At 44.5% G+C, this 19074-nt stretch overlaps 1 pseudogene; it reads right to left on the reverse strand.

Annotated features, from left to right (window-relative positions):
• Window positions 1-19074, reverse strand: part of LOC115143410 (contactin-3-like) — a 68619-nt pseudogene that overhangs the window by 14890 nt on the left and 34655 nt on the right.

A 19074-nucleotide genomic window follows, 5' to 3' on the forward strand; every position in this document is an offset into this window, starting at 1 on the left:
CAACCACTCACTGGACCCATATGTTCACTTGGCTATGCATGCCTCTCTCTAATATCAATATGCTTCGTCCATTACTGTCCTGGTTAGTGATTACTGTCTTATTTCCCTGTAGAGCCTCTAGCCCTGCTCAATATGCCTTAACCAACCATGTTGTTCCACCTCCTACATTTGATGACATCACCTGGTTTAAATGTCTCTAGGGACAATATCGCTCTCATCAATGCCTAGGTCTACCTCTAATGTACTCACATCCTACCATACCTTTGTCTGTACACTATGCCTTGAATCTATGCTATCGTTCCCAGAAACCTGCTTCTTTAACTCTCTGTTCTGATCCGGCTAGGCGGCCAGTTCGTATAGCCTTTTGCCGTACCCTTATCCTACTTCTCCTCTGTTCTTCTGGTGATGTAGAAGTTAATCCAGGACCTGCAGTGCCTTGCTCCACTCCCACTCCCCAGGTGCTCTCATTTGTTGACTTCTGTAACCGTAAAAGCCTTCGTTTCATGCATGTTAACATTAGAAGCTTGTTTTAATCACTGCTTTAGCACACTCTGCCAACCCGGGTGTCTTAGCCATGTCTGAATCCTGGCTTAGGAAAACCACCAAAAACCCTGAAATCTCCATTCCTAACTAACATTTTCCACCAAGATAGAACTCCCAAAGGGGGCGGTGTTGCAATCTACTGCAAAGATAGCCTGCAGAGTTCTGTCTTACTATCCAGGTCTGTACCCAAACTATTTGAGTTTCTACTTCTAAAAATTCACCTTTCCAGAAACAAGTCTCTCACCGTTGCCGCTTGCTATAGACCACCCTCTGTCCCCAGCTGTGCCCTTTACACCATATGTGAACTGATTGCCCGCCATCTATCTTCTGAGCTTGTGCTACTAGGTGACCTAAACTGGGACATGTCTAACACCCCGGCCATCCTACAATCTAAGCTTAATGCCCTCAATCTCACACAAATTATCAATGAACCGACCAGGTACAACCCCAAATCCGTAAACACGGGCACCCTCATAAATATCAACTAACTCCCACTCCAAATACACCTCTGCTGTTTTCAATCAAGATCTCAGCGATCACTGCCTCATTGCCTGCATCAGTAATGGGTCTGCGACCAAACGACCACCTCTCTTCACTGTCAAATGCTCCCTAAAACACTTCTACGAGCAGGCCTTTCTAATCGACCTGCCTGGGGTATCCTGGAATGACATTGACCTCATCCCATCAGTAGAGGATGCCTGGTTATTCTTTAAAAGTGTCTTCCTCACTATCTTAAATAAGCATGCCCCGTTAAAAAATGTAGAACTAGGAATAGATATAGTCCTTGGTTCACTCCAGACCTGTCTGCCCTTGACCAGCACAAAAACTTCCTATGGCATTCTGCATTAGCACCTCCTCCCAGCTGCCCAGTGCTCTGAGGCTAGGAAACACTTACCACCGATAAACCCACTATAATTGAGAATTTCAATAATCATTTCTCTACGGCTGGCCATGCTTTCTACCCCTACCTCGGTCAACTGCCCAGGACACTCCAGAGCAACCCGCCAAAGCCCCCACCATTTCTCCTTCACCCACATCCAGATAGCAGATGTTCTAAAAGAGCTGAAAAATCTGGACCCCTACAAATCAGCCGGGCTAGACAATCTGGACCTTCTCTTTCTAAAATCATCTGCCAAAATTGTTGCAACCCCTATTACTAGCCTGTTCAACCTCTCTTTTGTATCGTCTGAGATTCCCAAAGATTGGAAAGCTGCTGCGGTCATCCTACTCTTCAAAGGGGGTGACACTAGACCCAAACTGCTACAGACCTATATATATCCTACCATGCCTTTCTAAGGTCTTTGAAAGCCAAGTTAACAAACAGATTACCGACCATTTCGAATCCCACCGTACCTTCTCCGCTATGCAATCTGGTTTCAGAGCTGGTCATGGGTGCACCTCAGCCACACTCAAGGTCCTAAGCGACATCATAACTGCCATCGATAAGAGACATTACTGTGCAGCCATATTCATCGACCTGGCAAAGGCTTTCGACTCTGTCAATCACCACATTCTTATTGGCAGACTCAACAGCCTTGGTTTCTCAAATGATTGCCTCGCCTGGTTTACCAACTACTTCTCTGATAGAGTTCAGTGTCAAATCGGAGGGCCTCTTGTCCGGGCCTCTGGCAGTCTCTATGGGGGTGCCACAGGGTTCAATTCTCAGGCCGATTCTCTTCTCTGTATACATCAATGATGTCGCTCTTGCTGCTGGTGATTCTCTGAACCACCTCTACGCAGACGACACCATTCTGTATACTTCTGGCCCCTCTTTGGACACTGTGTTAACTAACCTCCAGATGAGCTTCAATGCCATACAACTCTCCTTCCGTGGCCTCCAACTGCTCTTAAATGCAAGTAAAACAAAATGCATGCTATTCAATCGATCACTGCCCGCAGCTGCCCGCCTGTCCAGCATCACTACTCTGGACGGCTCTGACTTAGAATACGTGGACAACTACAAATACCTAGGTGTCTGGCTAGACTGTAAACTCTCCTTCCAGACTCACATTAAGCATCTCCAATCCAAAATTAAATCTAGAATCGGCTTGCTACATCGCAACAAAGCATCCTTCACTCATGCTGCCAAACATACCCTCGTAAAACTGACCATCCTACCGTTCCGCGACTTCGGCGATGTCATCTATAGAATAGCCTCCAACACCCTACTTAATAAATTGGATGCAGTCTATCACAGTGCCATCCGTTTTTTTACCAAAGCCCCATACACTACCCACCACTGCGACCTGTCTGCTCTCTTTGGTTGGCCCTCGCTTCATACTCGTCGCCAAACCCACTGGCTACAGGTAATCTACGAGTCTCTGCTAGGTAAAGCCCTGCCTTATCTCAGCTCACTGGTCACCAAAGCAGCACCCACTCGTAGCACGCGTTCCAGCAGGTATATCTCACTGGTCACCCCCAAAGCCAATTTCTCCTTTGGTCGCCTTTCCTTCCAGTTCTCTGCAGTTCTCTGACTGGAATGAACTGCAAAAATCACTGAAGCTGGAGACTCACATCTCCCTCACTAGCTTTAAGCACCAGCTGTCAGTGCAGCTTACAGATCACTGCACCTGTTGTGACGGCCCTGAACAGTCTCAGTGCAGCTCCTTCCAATAGGGCGCTTTCCCTTTAATTCCCAATTAAATAGCCAGCATCAGCTGCGCACAAGTGGGGTTGTGATGGAGACGTGACTGAGGATGTGTTCAACCCTCAGTTCCCGAAGCTTCTCTATTCCATTGTTTTGTTGCCGTGAAACGTGTGTTTTGTTGCCTAATAGAGTTTACCCAGGATCGGATCCACTCTTTGCGTCTCTGGACTACACCTCTCTGTTCTTCGCGGATTGGATTGTCTGACTGACCGACTGACTACCACCTTTTTGTATACGGTATTTCATTTGTTTTGATGTGATGTATACTGTGATTTATGTAGTTAGTTGTAGTTGAGGACTTAGTAAGAGTCGATACGCTTTAAAGTTCTGTCTTAAAATAATTGTTATATTGATTGTATGTTTAATACTGGGTTTACGCTACACGGAATGAACGGACAAACATTGCGTGACAAAAGTCACTTGAGTTCACGGAACTCCTTTACCGGGCTGGACTCTTTTTAGGCCCGAGGTACAGGACATTTCTGGAGGAACCAGAACTCATTGTGTTATATTATTATATGTGTGTGTAATCATTGATGTTGTTAATACAACCCACGCAAAAGAATATAGTTGTTTTTGAAGTTCTTTCCAATGTTTTAAGGGTTTATGAAAAGTTTATTTCCATCCTGACTTTTACATAAGTCCTTTGTATTGGTGTAGACTTGACGGACCAGATGGGACTCATTCCCACCCAAACTAAAAGGAGAAACCAATGTTTTCTCTGGTAGGCACAACCTACCTGGCACCCCTATAAATAATAACCTCAAGTCAAAACCGTTACATAAAAAAATGGCACCCCAGATGGGACAGCTCAACATTGAGAACTAACCAAAGCAAATCTTTTGTGTGGAATTAAAACAATGGATTCACCCCAAGATAATGTGCTCATCCATGTAATACCTGTCAATGGGAATACACAGGGCCATTCTGACCATCAAGCTGACAATACAAATCATAATGTGAATGGAGATAATGGAGTTGATTTGGGCCAGAGCCCTAGGAATCTGAATGCTTGGTCTGGACCACAGGCCACAGGAGGTCTAACCAGTTACTCACTTATTGACATGGATCTGCGTGGAAGTACTGAGCTAGCCCTCCCTCTGACACCCAACCTTCCTCCATTGTCTGGTTTATCTCCAGAGGTTGTAGTCTTACAACTTCAAGGTGACATCCTTGATATTCGTCGGACTCAACAACATCTCCATCTCTTATCCACCATAAATTCAAATGTCTGAGAGAAGAGCAACAACAGAGTGCCATGGAATTTAAAAACTCACTGAGCACTCTAACCCACACGCTGACAGAGCTCAGTGAGAATGGAAGACGGGAAATTACTGGTGCCATGGACAGGCAGTTTGACTACCAACGAGACCAACTCACTGCCACTCTCCAATGGCGCCTGCAACATCATCACACTGAGGTCCTCAAGGACGTTAATTCTGTTTTTTCTCCCATGGTTAACACTATAGACCACTTGCAGACAGAACTCTCTAATTGTGTTAAAATGTTGGATGACGTGTCGGTGGACATGGCCTCCATTAGGCACAACTCCTTACACAGAGTTTCTCTGGTGCTCACTTCTGTTCAGACCACTGAGGGCCAAGCTGGCATCTCCGAACAGCCAAGACAAGGCCATGCTGCAACCACCCCTTGCAGGATGCAATCCACCCTGCATCCTGGTGTTCATTTTCATTGTCCGATAACGCCCTCCCCCTCTACTTCCTCAATCCCTCCTAGCTCGTTTGTTCATGGTGATTTGAGTAGACGTCATGTGGGGGCGATGCCCATTAAATTGCAATTTCCAACCTTTGGGAAAAAAGACGACAGTCCTGATCCGCTAATGTATCTAGAAAGATGTCGTGACTTTCTTGTCCTCAATCCCCTGGCTGACGAAGAACTCCTTGCCACATTGAGAAATGTGTTGCATGGGACAGCTCGAGACTGGTGGGATGTGGCACGTCTCACCACTACCTCCTGGGCTGACTTTGAGGCCAAGTTTTCCTCTGCATTTATGTCTGAGGACTACACAGATGAATTGGCAGACAGAGTCAGAAATCGAGTACAAAGAGAGAAAGAGTATCCGTGACTTTGCATACGGTTACCACTCCCTGTGCAGAAGGTGGAAACCTGGGATTGAGGAGGAAGAGGTCATTAAATTGATCTTGAAGAACATCAACCCACTACTAGCCAGTCAACTCCGAGAACGAGTCACCACTGTCGATGGACTGGTTCGCTTAGGACAGCAGTTTGAAAAGGACAGAGAATGTCAACAGCAATATGACCAGAGAAAGAAACAGACACCCAAACAGTTACCCAAGACAGACCATCAACAACAGCCAGAGTCTCCAGTCAAGACCCCTCTCATGTTCTGTTGGAGATGTAGCCAAAAGGGACATTCTTCAGCTACATGTCCAAGACCGTATCAAGTAAACCCTTCCAGAAACCACAAATCACAACCGGCCAACACACCTAACTCTCTTCGCAGGAATGACCATCCTTCTCTGGGTGCTTTAACCAGAGCTGAAACCCCAAGTCCCTGCCTACGCCCCCCCATCGACATCCCCTTCCTTTCAGTTAATACCGCACCAACTGGTGTTACCCCTGTCCATAGGCCCATGGACAGGAAGAGCCATCTTGGATACCGGGTCATCCTACACACTGCTCAATGAGAAACTGTGGAAGGAGGTTAAAGGTCCACAATACAACTTGAAGCCGTGGACAGAAGGTCCACTCTATCTGGCTGATGGTGAGGCTAGACGACCACTTGGATGGAGTGAGGTAGAGTTCCGCCTGTGTAACCGCTCCTATATGATTCCTTCTGTTATCCTACAAACCAAGAACCTTGCTTTTCCTGTCGTGTTGGGAATTGATTTCATGTACTTCAGTGGTGTCCAGATTGATATCGCACACAATTGCTACTGGTTTCCATACAATCCGAGCAAGAAGCATTACTTCCAATCAGAAGCTATGAAATTACATGATTGGGGTTCAAATGGGGCAGTCTTTTCTGCCATTGCTCCGGTACCACTAACCCTTCATAATCCTTCTGACGATCTCCTTTTACAGGCTGTGAGAAGAGCTCAGCTGGAACAGCCAGAGGAGTTAAGGCTGTTGGAACAGCTGCAGAATAATGCTGATGTATGTACTTCAAAGCTAGGACGCACCGGGCTCCTGAAGCACAAAATATTCCTTACACAGGAAATGCCGATCAAGCAAAAGCCATATCGTTTGTCCCCAGCGAAGCTAATCATCCAAAAGGGACTCATTAATGATATGTTAACACAAGATATAATAGAACGTTCCTCCTCTCCCTGGGCTGCTCCTGTTGTCCTCATCCCAAAAAAGACTGGTGGTCTTAGGTTTTGCGTGGACTATAGGAAGACCAACAATGTTTCCCAGACTGATGCCTATCCTCTTCCCACCATCCATGAGATCCTGGAGTCATTGTCTGGCGCTGTTGTGTTCACTACCCTTGACCTCAATAGTGGTTATTGGCAGGTTGAGATAGACCAGGAAAGCAAGGACAAGACTGCTTTTGTCTGTGCTGAGGGCTTGTTTTCCTTTAAGGTGATGCCCTTTGGATTAAAGAATGCCCCTGCCACTTTCCAAAGACTCATGGAGATTGCGTTAGGTGAGCTCAAAGGGAAGATCTGTTTCGTCTACCTGGACGATATAATTATCTACTCTCAGAACAGAGAACAACACTTTCGAGATCTTCAAGCAGTGTTGGACAAGCTAAGAGAAGCTGGTCTGACCTTGAATATGAAGAAGAGCAACTTCTGCCAAACCTCCCTGAAGTTCCTTGGCCATATTGTGTCTTTCGACGGCATTCATGTGGATCCTGAAAAGACAAAGGCTGTACAAGACTTCCCTGTGCCAACCACACTCAAGGCCCTTCAACGGTTCCTTGGTATGGCTGGATGGTACCATCGGTTTGTGTCGAACTTCTCCCAGGTGGCAGAACCCCTCAACGCGTTGAAGCGAAAAGGAGCGAAATTCCAATGGACGGCAGAGTGCCAGACCTCCTTTGAAACCCTGAAACGACACCTCGTCACACCTCCCATTTTAGGTCATCCCAACTTTGATTGCCCTTTTGTTGTTTACACTGATGCAAGTGATGTTGGACTTGGTGCTGTCCTAGTCCAACAGACTGGACTTGGCACTGAAGAAGTGCTAGCGTTCGCCAGTCGGACATTGAATGGAGCAGAACGGAACTACTCCACAACCGAGCAAGAGTGCCTTGCAGTTGTTTGGGCTTTGGAAAAGTGGAGGTACTACCTGGAGGGTAGACACTTCACTGTGGTCACTGACCATTCCTCCCTTGTGTGGGTGTTCAAGACTAACAAACCAACTACCAGACTCATAAGATGGGCTCTACGGTTGCAAGAGTTCACCTTTGCAGTGGAATACAGGAAAGGAAAATACAACACTGTTCCAGATGCCTTGTCCAGAGCTCCTGCTTGTGATAACGGTGGCCCTCATCTTACATGTGCTACTGTCCTGTCAAGCAGTCGAGACTCGCCCAAAACGGACTTTCCCATCTCTGATGAGGCCATATGGAAAGCCCAACAGGATGATCCAGAAGTACAGGCTTTGTACCAGACTATCCTGGAAGATGGAGAAAAGATGGTCAATCCTACCACAAAGCTGACCATCATTGAAGATAAAGTCTACCGAGTTGTACAACTACCTCACAGAACACTCTACCAAATGTACATACCTGAAACTCTACGCCTTCAACTGCTTCAACATTTCCATGAAGACCCATTAGCTGGTCATTTGGGCAGGTTCAAAACCTACAAGCGGTTGCAAGCATTACTGTACTGGCCACATCTGAGCATGGATGTGAAGTCACACATCCAAAATTGTCAGGTTTGTCAAATGTACAAACCAGAAGGTAGAAAGCCTGCTGGCAAGTTGCAGCAAACAGTGGTTACCCGACCTTGGGAAATGTTAGGAGTGGATTTGATGGGTCCATTTCCTAGAAGCTCCAATCAGAATGTGTATATGCTTGTTTTTGTTGATTATTATTCAAAGTGGGTGGAGCTCTTTTCCCTGCGTCAGGCCACAGCAAGGACCGTCTCTAACATCCTTACGAAAGAGATCCTGACTCGCTGGGGAGTGCCTGATTACATCCTGTCTGATCGAGGTTCCCAATTTGTCTCTGATCTCTTTGAGGAGACCTGCCAAAGATGGAACCTGAGACAGAAGTTGACCACGGCCTATCACCCACAGACCAATCTCACTGAGAGAGTAAATCGAACCTTGAAGACAATGATTGCTTCCTATGTAGGGACCCAGCACAAACACTGGGACAAGCACCTTCACGAGTTTCGATTTGCCCTGAATTCTGCTGTGCAAGAGTCCACTGGAGTCACACCTGCAGAGCTGAACCTAAGTAGTCCTCTCCGAGGACCCTTGGATATGGTGCTACAGCCCCAGCAGCTTACTCCAGACGCTGCTTGCTATGACCAGGTAGTCCATCTCCATGACTTGAGAGCTCTTGTCTCAAAGAACATGATCCAGGCTCGACTCAAGCAGAAGAGAAATTATGATAAGAACAGACGAGACATGCAGTTCCAGCTTCGTGATCGGGTGTGGCTTCGCTCTCATCCTTACTCGAAAGCTGAACAATTCTTCTCGGCCAAGCTCGCTCCTAAATGGCAAGGACCATATAGGATTGTGGAGCAGATGGGCCCTTTGAACTACCGAGTGGTGAAAGAGGACACAGGTGAAGATATGCGCATTGTCCATGTCTCACGCCTTAAGGCCTGTTACCCCTCGGCTGAGGAATTGGAGGCGATTGAGCGCCGCAAGGTCCTGGATATCTTTGAAGAGGAAAGTGAGGAGACTTTTCTCAGATTCGAGGACCCAGAAGTCTCACACCTTAAGGCCTGTGACCCCTCAGCTGAGGAGCGTGAGCTCCAAAAAGTCACAAATATTTTTGTAGAGGAAAGCGATGAGGAGACCTTTCTCGGTTTCCCCGACCAAGATGTGCCTTCCAGGGCAATGGTCGGCTTTTTCCAGGGGAGGGGGTGTGTGACGGCCCTGAATTTTCTGAACCGTCTCAGTGCAGCTCCTTCCAATAGGGCGCTTTCCCTTTAATTCCCAATTAAATAGCCAGCATCAGCTGCGCACAAGTGGGGTTGTGATGGAGACGTGACTGAGGATGTGTTCAACCCTCAGTTCCCGAAGCTTCTCTATTCCGTTGTTTTGTTGCCGTGAAACGTGTGTTTTGTTGCCTAATAGAGTTTACCCAGGATCGGATCCACTCTTTGCGTCCCTGGACTACACCTCTCTGTTCTTCGCGGATTGGATTGTCTGACTGACCGACTGACTACCACCTTTTTGTATACGGTATTTCATTTGTTTTGATGTGATGTATACTGTGATTTATGTAGTTAGTTGTAGTTGAGGACTTAGTAAGAGTCGATACGCTTTAAAGTTCTGTCTTAAAATAATTGTTATATTGATTGTATGTTTAATACTGGGTTTACGCTACACGGAATGAACGGACAAACATTGCGTGACAAAAGTCACTTGAGTTCACGGAACTCCTTTACCGGGCTGGACTCTTTTTAGGCCCGAGGTACAGGACATTTCTGGAGGAACCAGAACTCATTGTGTTATATTATTATATGTGTGTGTAATCATTGATGTTGTTAATACAACCCACGCAAAAGAATATAGTTGTTTTTGAAGGTCTTTCCAATGTTTTAAGGGTTTATGAAAAGTTTATTTCCATCCTGACTTTTACATAAGTCCTTTGTATTGGTGTAGACTTGACGGACCAGATGGGACTCATTCCCACCCAAACTAAAAGGAGAAACCAATGTTTTCTCTGGTAGGCACAATCTACCTGGCACCCCTATAAATAATAACCTCAAGTCAAAACCGTTACACTGTACATAGCCCATCTATCTACCTCATCCCCAAACTGTGTTTATTTATTTATCTTGCTCTTTTGCACCCCAGTATCTCTACTTGCACATTCATCTTCTGCACATCTACCATTCCAGTGTTTAATTGCTCTATTGTAATTACTTCGCCACCATGGCCTATTTATTGCCTTAACTCCCTTATCTTACCTCATTTGCACTCACGGTATATAGACTTTTGTTTTCTTTTTTCTACTGTATTATTGACTGTATGTTTTGTTTATTCCATGTGTAACACTGTGTTGTTGTATGTGTCAAATAGCTATGCTTTATCTTGGCCAGGTCGCAGTTGCAATGAGAACTTGTTCTCAACTAACCTACCTGGCTAAATAAAGGTGAAATAAAAATGAAAAACTTGTTTGTAGTCCACCTGTTGCCAATTCAATTGTTTAGAAAGAAACACAACTATCCACACAAGGTCCCGTAGATAACAGTTGAAGTCAGAGCCGAAACTGTACCATGAAGTCCAAGGAACTGTCTGTATATCTCTGAGATATAATTCCGATGAGGCACATGTCTCTGGAAGGTTATAAAACCATTTCTAGAGTGTTGAAAGTTTCCAAGAGCATAGTGGTTTCCAACATCGGGAAATGGAAAAAATATGGAACTACCCAGACTCTGCCTAGAGCTGGCCGTCCGACCAAACTGAGCAACCGGCAAGAAGGACCACTGACAGAAAATCTGAGTTCCTTGGCTGAAATAGGAGAACCTGCCAGAAGGACAAAAGTCTCTACAACACTTCACCACTCTGGGCTTTATTGGAGAGTGGCCATACAGAGACCACTCCTGAGAAAAAGGCACATGAAAGACTATGAGAGCATAAGGCAATTGATTCAGTGGTCTGATGAGCTAAACATGTTACTCTTTGGCCTGTATGCAGCTCATCACCTGTCTAACACCATCCCAACCGTGAAGCATGGCAGTGGCAGCATCATGCTATGGGGATGCTTTTCAGCGACAGGGACTGGGAGACTGGTAGGGATAGAGGGAACAATGAAAGGAGTCAAATACAGGCAAATGCTTGAAGAGAACCTGCTTCAGAGTGCAAAAATGTATGTTCCCAACAGGACAATGACCCCAAGCATACAGTCAAAGCAAGACTTACATGGCTTCAGAACAAGAATGTGAAAGTCCTTGAGTGGCCCATACAAAGCCCACACTTGCATCTCACTGAAAATCTGTGGAAAGACTTGAAGACATCTAACTTAACAGAGCTTGAGAAAATCTGCAAGGAAGAATGGGAGAAAATCCCCAAATCCAAAATCCCCAAATCCAGATGTGTAAAGCTGATACAGACATACACAAGATGACTCAAAGCTGTATTCGCAGTCAAAGGTGCTTCTACAAAGTATTGACTCAGGAGTGTGAATACTTATGGAAATGAGATATTTCTGTATTTCATTTTCAATACATTTGCAAAAATGTCTAAAAACATGTTTTCACTTTGTCATTATGGAGTATTGTGTGTAGACGGGTGAGAGAAAAAAGAGAGGTTCTACCTGGACCACTGTATCTGCAGTTAATTATTAGGCACATATCAAGGCTACCATCACTCTGGGGAGTTGGAACTCACATTCCAAAAATCCAGGGCCAATGTTCACTTGGTGAAGTGGTCTGTTACACATACACAGCATGTCATCCTTTAGGACATGGAGTGTGCTTGTGCAGAGATGATTCACCTGAGGGCTAGCCAGGTTAGACACACTCAAGTCATGCCAGATTTCATCAACTCACTGGGCAGTGACCACAACTTGGCTTGGCTGCAATTGGGTATGAACACTAGAGGTCTTCATAGGTCCAAAAAGTTAGACCTGTTCCGAAATGGACCTGGGGCTTTCCCACCCGGACCCGATATGCATAAATATTTGTTTATATATAGAGAACCATTCTAAAAGGACCTGAAGACACATACCTGAGACCCGTATCAGATCCGACCTAGACCCGGTTCTCGGGTATTCGGGTACAGGTGGATCTGTGAAGACCCTCTAATGAACGGCCTGAGGATCCTCACGTTTCAGAGTCAAAGACCAAGCGGAGCAGAGTGGCACTTATGTGAAGCTAAGGGATGGCATGGCACTACTCTCCTCTGAGAGGTTAACATGCTTATGCCATGTCTACGTCTGACATACCAGCCAGCAGATGTCTGACCGGAGTACGAGGGGTTAAATCCCATGCTTTGGCAGGCAGGAAGCTATGAGGCAGATCTGGTTTAATTATGTTAATTCATTCATTAGAAGCTGTTGAGAGGAGCTGGTAATCTCCTTGGGCATTGGGATATGGACTCTGTGAAAACTCTTTCTCATTATGTGTGTGTCCACATGTCAATGCCATTTGTAATTTCCACGCAGGAGTGAACTTAGCATGACCACAACATTGGAGGGGTTCAACTCCAATACCAACCTCAACTTTTATCCATTCATTAAGTTTTTTTCCAACTATATCCATACAATGAACCTGGGGTGAGGAATGATTCCATAAAACAGTGAAAACATTTCCCTAAAACTATTTGGCAGAGACAAGTGCAGAACAAATGAATATCAAAACTGAACACATATTTTCAACAAAGAGTAGTCTCTTATCGTTAATTCAAGGAATGAGGAATTTTACAGGTGCCAAGGCTTGCCCTTGGTTAATGCCAGCCAACTCATTATAAAACTCTTTCAGGGCACAAGATTCATAAATAGGTATGCAAATTAAATTACAGCAAAGAGAGATAACAAAATGTTCTCCCTTGAGGTGGATGGATGAAAAGTAAAAATACTTTTAATTAATCAGGCTTATTCCACCATAGAAACATTTTATGGATTAGCATGATCTCCTACGAAATACTATGGCTTTTCACCTTTATATTGTCTTATGGATAACATTGCAATTGATATGAGCTGTCCAATAGACAGGGAGACGAAATATGCATGGCAGATTCATTGAAAAAGAGAAACTATCGCTTGAAACAATGGAAATTAAATACAGCCTATTGAAGCAACACTTCAATGAGACTGCTGCGAAGATTTGATCCCAACGCATCCTTCATTTGTACTCTTCTTGAATACACATTTAATAAAGTAGCCTACTGTGTGACAATAGGGCTTTTAGATGTTTTTAAGATGTAGCCAACCTATTATACAGAGATTATACAGTTTCCAAATAAGCCATATTGTTTTGCATAGTCTGCCACACTGTGTGAAAAAAATATCCCACACTCTTATAAACAAGGGTACTATCTAGAACCTAAAAGGGTTCTTCAGCTTTCCCAGTAGGAGAACCTTTGAAAAAGCCTTTTGGGTTCCATGTAGAACCATTTCTACAGAGGGTTCTACATGGATCCCAAAATGGTTCTACCTGGAACCAAAAAGGGTTCTCCTATGGGGACAGCCGAATAACCCTTTTTTCTAAGAGTGTAGAATAGCCTCACAGCGGTTGTCCAATGCTGCTGATGACTTACCCCTCCTACTCTGTCAAAATGGTCGGCATCCCCGTGGAAGTCTATGAGCTGCCCGTTGAATTCCCAGGAGAAAGACACATCCAAGGCTGGATCGCTGGCTATCTGGCAGGGCAGCACGATGCTCTCGCCAACAATGATCTCCATGTTAGCAGGCCTCTGGGTGATTCTGGTGGGCTCTGTCCAGGCAACGACCGTTTAGTATGCATCTTAATACTCTCTGGGTGGGAACCACTAAATTCAAACAACTCTAGTGTTTAAGATTATAACTATATCAAACTGTTATTATGACAAGGATCACCATAGCTACATGTATCTAGCTTCTAGAACTTAACTTTCAAACTATTGTTGCCTAACTAACATTTAACCTTTTTGGGATAGGGGGCAGCATTTTCACTTTTGGATGAATAGCATGCCCAAAGTGAACTGCCTCCCATGTCCCAGATGCTAATATACGCATATTATTATTAGTCATTCAAACAGTTTCTAAAACTGTTTGAATGATGTCTGTGAGTATAACAGAACTCATATGGCAGGCAAAAACCTGAGAAGAAAATCCAACCAGGAAGTGGGAAATCTGAGGTTTGTAGTTTTTTTTAGATTTTTGTTGTTTTGAATTTGCCGCCCTGCACTTTCACTGGCTGTTGCTAGCGGAACCCCAGTCCTAGACAGGTTAACAACATTTCTGGTTAACACTTCATATTTGCATGGTCAAATTGGGGGAAAATGTTTGAAGTAGGATTATGCAAGCAGAATACATTCCCAATGGTGGCTGCAGTGGAGTATGGGCATTGTAAGAGAAAGGTCATGATAATTAAATTCCATTACATTTACATTTAAGTCATTTAGCAGACGCTCTTATCCAGAGCGACTTACAAATTGAACCCATTAGATTAAAGGGTTCAGCTGTTGCGTATGACCTAAAAAAGCTAATGAGAAAAACAATGGAGGTAGTGATGGACGCTTACAATACATGTACCCGATAACTGCACCAACACACTACGTCACCACACCCATAAATAAAGACCTTCACTTAATTGCTGTATAATAACTTGTCTATTTCACCACTCTCTCTAGTGAAATCAATTCCAATTGCTTTAATTGCAAAATTACAACCTTGTCTATGTACAGACAAAATAGTAATGACCAATCGAAGTAGTACGGACAAAATTATAACGATCACTTTCATTAAATGTTAGGCTGGAATTATTGGTACAATAATCAGTACAAGACAGTAGATAAAAATGTCTGACAGTAATGACAGCGGTTGATGTTAAAAATGGCAATTACGTTAAAATCATGAACCAAAATGAATAGTTTTTGGGAGATGCATCGGGCTTATTATGAGAACACGTTATGATATCATACCTGTGATAAGGAGTCTTCCGGTGGCGCTTGCAGTCCCAAACTGATTTTTAGCGATGCATGTGTAGCTCCCCGCATCCCTTCTGGTTGCGTTGACAATCTTCAGTGTCCCGTTGGCAAGCAGAGTAATCCTAGGAGATAAATAACACAGGTTCTGAGCTGTTGCTTGGGTAGAGAATAGAAGAGCCATTTTTGAATACAGTCCAAGTGCTAGGATGCATAATAGCCTTCCGTTTCAACATCATTTCCATTATTCCTTGTATTCTAACAGAGAAAACTGAAAATTTACTTTGCATTTAGCAATTTCCTGTGAAATTGGTGTCCTAATGCCAATCCTTCTACCCAGGCTTGCCATCCAAGAGATGGTTATCTGCATGTGAATTTTTGAATTTAAACAAAATAAGCCTGACTGAAACCTGAATGACTGAAATGTAGGTATTTGCATATGCTAAGCATTCAATAATGCACAGACTCCGCATACAACATTTACTATCTATATCTACATTTTTCCAGGGGTTTGTTTTCTTCTCATAGGCCCCTGTTCATCCACACATCTGCAAATATTCTAATCACACATAGCTGCCCTTTGTTCATGCTGGGTTTCACTCTACCTCTCGTTTTTCTGCACAATCTCATTGCTTTTCTTCCACAGGCTAATTGCCCGGGGCGAGGCTTGGGGCTTGCACTCCAGAACCACTTCACTGCCTGAGCGAGCTTTCAGCAGGGGCTTCAGTGGATTCTTGGAGAAACTGGGAGGTGATGCTTTAGGAGACACAGGGGGGAAGTGAAGAAGACAACTTGAACCAACTCACAGATCAACTGTGCTGAGCTGAGATTGACTGTCATTCCCTCCCTCCTTCCCCTATCCAATGGCATCAAAACCAGGATCTCCATAGGAACTGCTCCAGAGCTTCAGTGATGAAGCCATGTCAGTGATGAAGCCATTTCTCCCCTCCCCCATAGAGACCAGTCCTCACTACACACTATGGGCTTCTCTAAACGTTGGGCTTTGTCTGTCATCATCACATTTTGTCAGTCATCATCTGAGACCCCCAGTGTCATTAAATATCAAGACAGAATTGGATTTCTCATCCAGTCAGTCAGATAGAACTCAGCAAAGCTCTTTGAATAAATCGATATGTAATCTACATGAGAAAGCCCTCTGATACCACTGTGCAATGCGTTTGTAGTATCAAAATCAATATGGTGAAATGATTGAAAGTAAAATGAGACACTCCATCAGATTCATATTTTCTTCTCTGGAGCCGAAGTGGCATTAAATGAGGCTGCGAGTGAATGTTGAAAAGGGCAACGGCAGGGTGCTAGTTTTATCTTTAAGAATATGATCAAACACACAGCAATCTAGACACACATAAAAGCAGAGAGGAAAGCTATCTTACCTAACACCATTAGCTCAGCGCTGGAATAAATAATGCCATGTTTGTTTTCAGCCACACACTGATACATTCCGGCGTCTGACAGGTTTAATGCTGCTATGGAGAGAGCCCCGTTTTCGATTTGCACCCGGCCCTGTGGACGAGAAAGCAAGCAGATCTGCATATGTATTGCTGGAGCAGTCTATTATGTCCACAGGCGCAAATGCAATTACTTGTACACTATGAAGAGACAGGAGAGGGGAAGAAATAACACTTTATAGCACCCTGTTCTGGTATGTATGCTCAGGTTGGGACTGGGAAAGGGTGAGGGACTAGAAAATGCTGACCTGCTGCTTCAACAAAAAGAAAGAAAGTGATATTGTCAATAGCAGTAGACCACTAATAAGCTATGTATTTCCCATGGCCATCAAGTTGGAAAAGCCACTAAAACATTTAGCTGCTGATGTATTACTCAGACTGAATTTGGACCCCATCAGCTGTTCAGAGATCCTGAAGCACAGCACACTATGTGGAGATGCTGATGTGGTTTAACATGCAAAACTCCATACATACCTCTGCCATTAAGTTGTCTCCATTCCTCAGCCAACTGTAGGAGGGCTTGGGTTTTCCGTTTGCCTTACACTCCCAGAACAGGTTCTCCTCAATGGACAGGGCCCCGTCGATCATTGTTTGCAGCCAATGGGGTTTTGCTATGAAAAGAGGGAATATGCAGATGTCAGGGACATGATGTGTCAAAGAAATAATGATGATAACAAGGACAACAGAGCCAAGACTGAAAATAAATTGTTATTGTGGACCGCTGACATAATATCAGAATTGTGCCTTAACAGTTTGAATGAATATTCCATCATTGGATTCTCCATTCACCGAGCTGCCAGGACAGTAGACTCAGGGAAATCGAGAGGGGGAGGGGTATGCCTCTTCATCAACAGCAAATTGTGTGCTGACTTGAGTACAGTGAAAGTCTCGACACATTGTTCACCCATCTTGGAATGTCTGATGGTCAAATGCCGACCCTTCTACCTCCCAAGGGAGCTTTCAGCTGCTATCGTGACTGCTGTATACATCCCACCTCAAGACAAGAAATATAACAAGTTGGCAATTAATGAATTGTTATATACAAGCAGGAAACGGACATCCGGGGTCATTAAGACACAACTTGCCCAACATCCATCAACACGTCAGCTTCACCACTAGGGGCAATTAAGTCCTGTGCAACTGGGTCCTGGACCTCCTGATGGGCCGCCCCCCAGGTGGTGAAGGTAGGAAACAACACCTCCACCTCACTGATCCTCAACACAGGGGCCCCACAAGGGTGCATACTCAGCCCACTCCTGTAATCCCTGTTCACTCATGATTGCATTGCCACAAATGCCTCCAACTCAATCATCAAGTTTGCAGACAACACAACCATAGTAGGCCCGAGCAACAATGACAAGACAGAGTACAGGAAGTAGGTGAGGGACCTGGCAGAGTGGTGCAAGGAAAATAACCTCTCCCTTAACATTAACAAAACGAAGTAGCTAATCGAGGACTTCAGGAAAAAGCACACCCCTATCCACATTGATGGGACTGCAGTGGAGAAGGTGGAAAGCTTAATGTTCCTCTGCGTACACATCACTGATGATCTGAAATGGTCCACCCACACAGACAGTGTTGTGAGGAGGCAGAAGAAATTTGGCTTGGCCCCTAAGACATTTATAGATGCACAATTAAGAACATCCTGTCGGGCTGTATCACTGCCTTGTACGGCAACTGCACCACCCGCAACCGCAGAGCTCTCCAAAGGGTGGTGCGGTCTGCCCAATGCATCACCGGCACACTGCCTGCCCTCCAGAACACCTACAGCACCCGATGTCACAAGAAGGCCAAAAAGATCATCAAGGACATCAACCACCGAGCCCTGGCCTGTTCACCCCACTATCATCCAGAAGGCAAAGTCAGCACAGGTGCATCAAAGTTGGGACCAAGAGACTGAAAAACAGCTTCTATCTATAGGCCATCAGACTGTTAAATAGCCTTCACTAGCCGGCTACCACCCGGTTACTGAACCCTGCACCTTAGAGAATCACTGGTCACTTTAATAATGGAACACTAGTCATTTGAATAATGTTTAGATACTGCTTTACTCATTTCAAATGTATATACTGTATTCTATTGTACTGTATTTTAGTCAATGCCACTCCGACATTGCTCATCCTAATATTTATATATTTCTTAATTCCATTGTTTTACTTTTAGATTAGTTGTTGTGGATTTTTAGATATTACTGCACTGTTGAGCTAGGAACACAAGCATTTAGCTACACCCGCAATAACAACTGCTAAATATGCGTATGTGACCGATACAATTTGAACAGATCCATATACGATGGAATCTCAATTGCACTCCACACTGCCCTCACCCACCTAGATAAGAGTGTCATGACTGTCCTGACCAGGTCAGGTTACAGGAGACCACAACCCTACAGATTATCTCTCAACTCCAACAGAGGAGGAGAGATCTAGGGGTCTGAAGATGTGGGGTGTTTTATGACCCCTCACACCCTAGTAAATCTTAGGCCACAGACAAATTCCTTTGTCCTGTTACTATGGAGAACCAGCCTCAGAACATAAAACATGAAATAAAGGGACTTTGGAACAATGGTTACCCATCAGCTACAATGGTGGTCATGACGATAGATGGAATATGAAAATGTATGTCATTTTTGTTTTGTTATTAAAGGTTAATAGATGACGTTATTAC

Source organism: Oncorhynchus nerka, linkage group LG15 (genome assembly GCF_034236695.1).
Source record: "Oncorhynchus nerka isolate Pitt River linkage group LG15, Oner_Uvic_2.0, whole genome shotgun sequence".
Lineage (NCBI taxonomy): Eukaryota > Metazoa > Chordata > Actinopteri > Salmoniformes > Salmonidae > Oncorhynchus > Oncorhynchus nerka.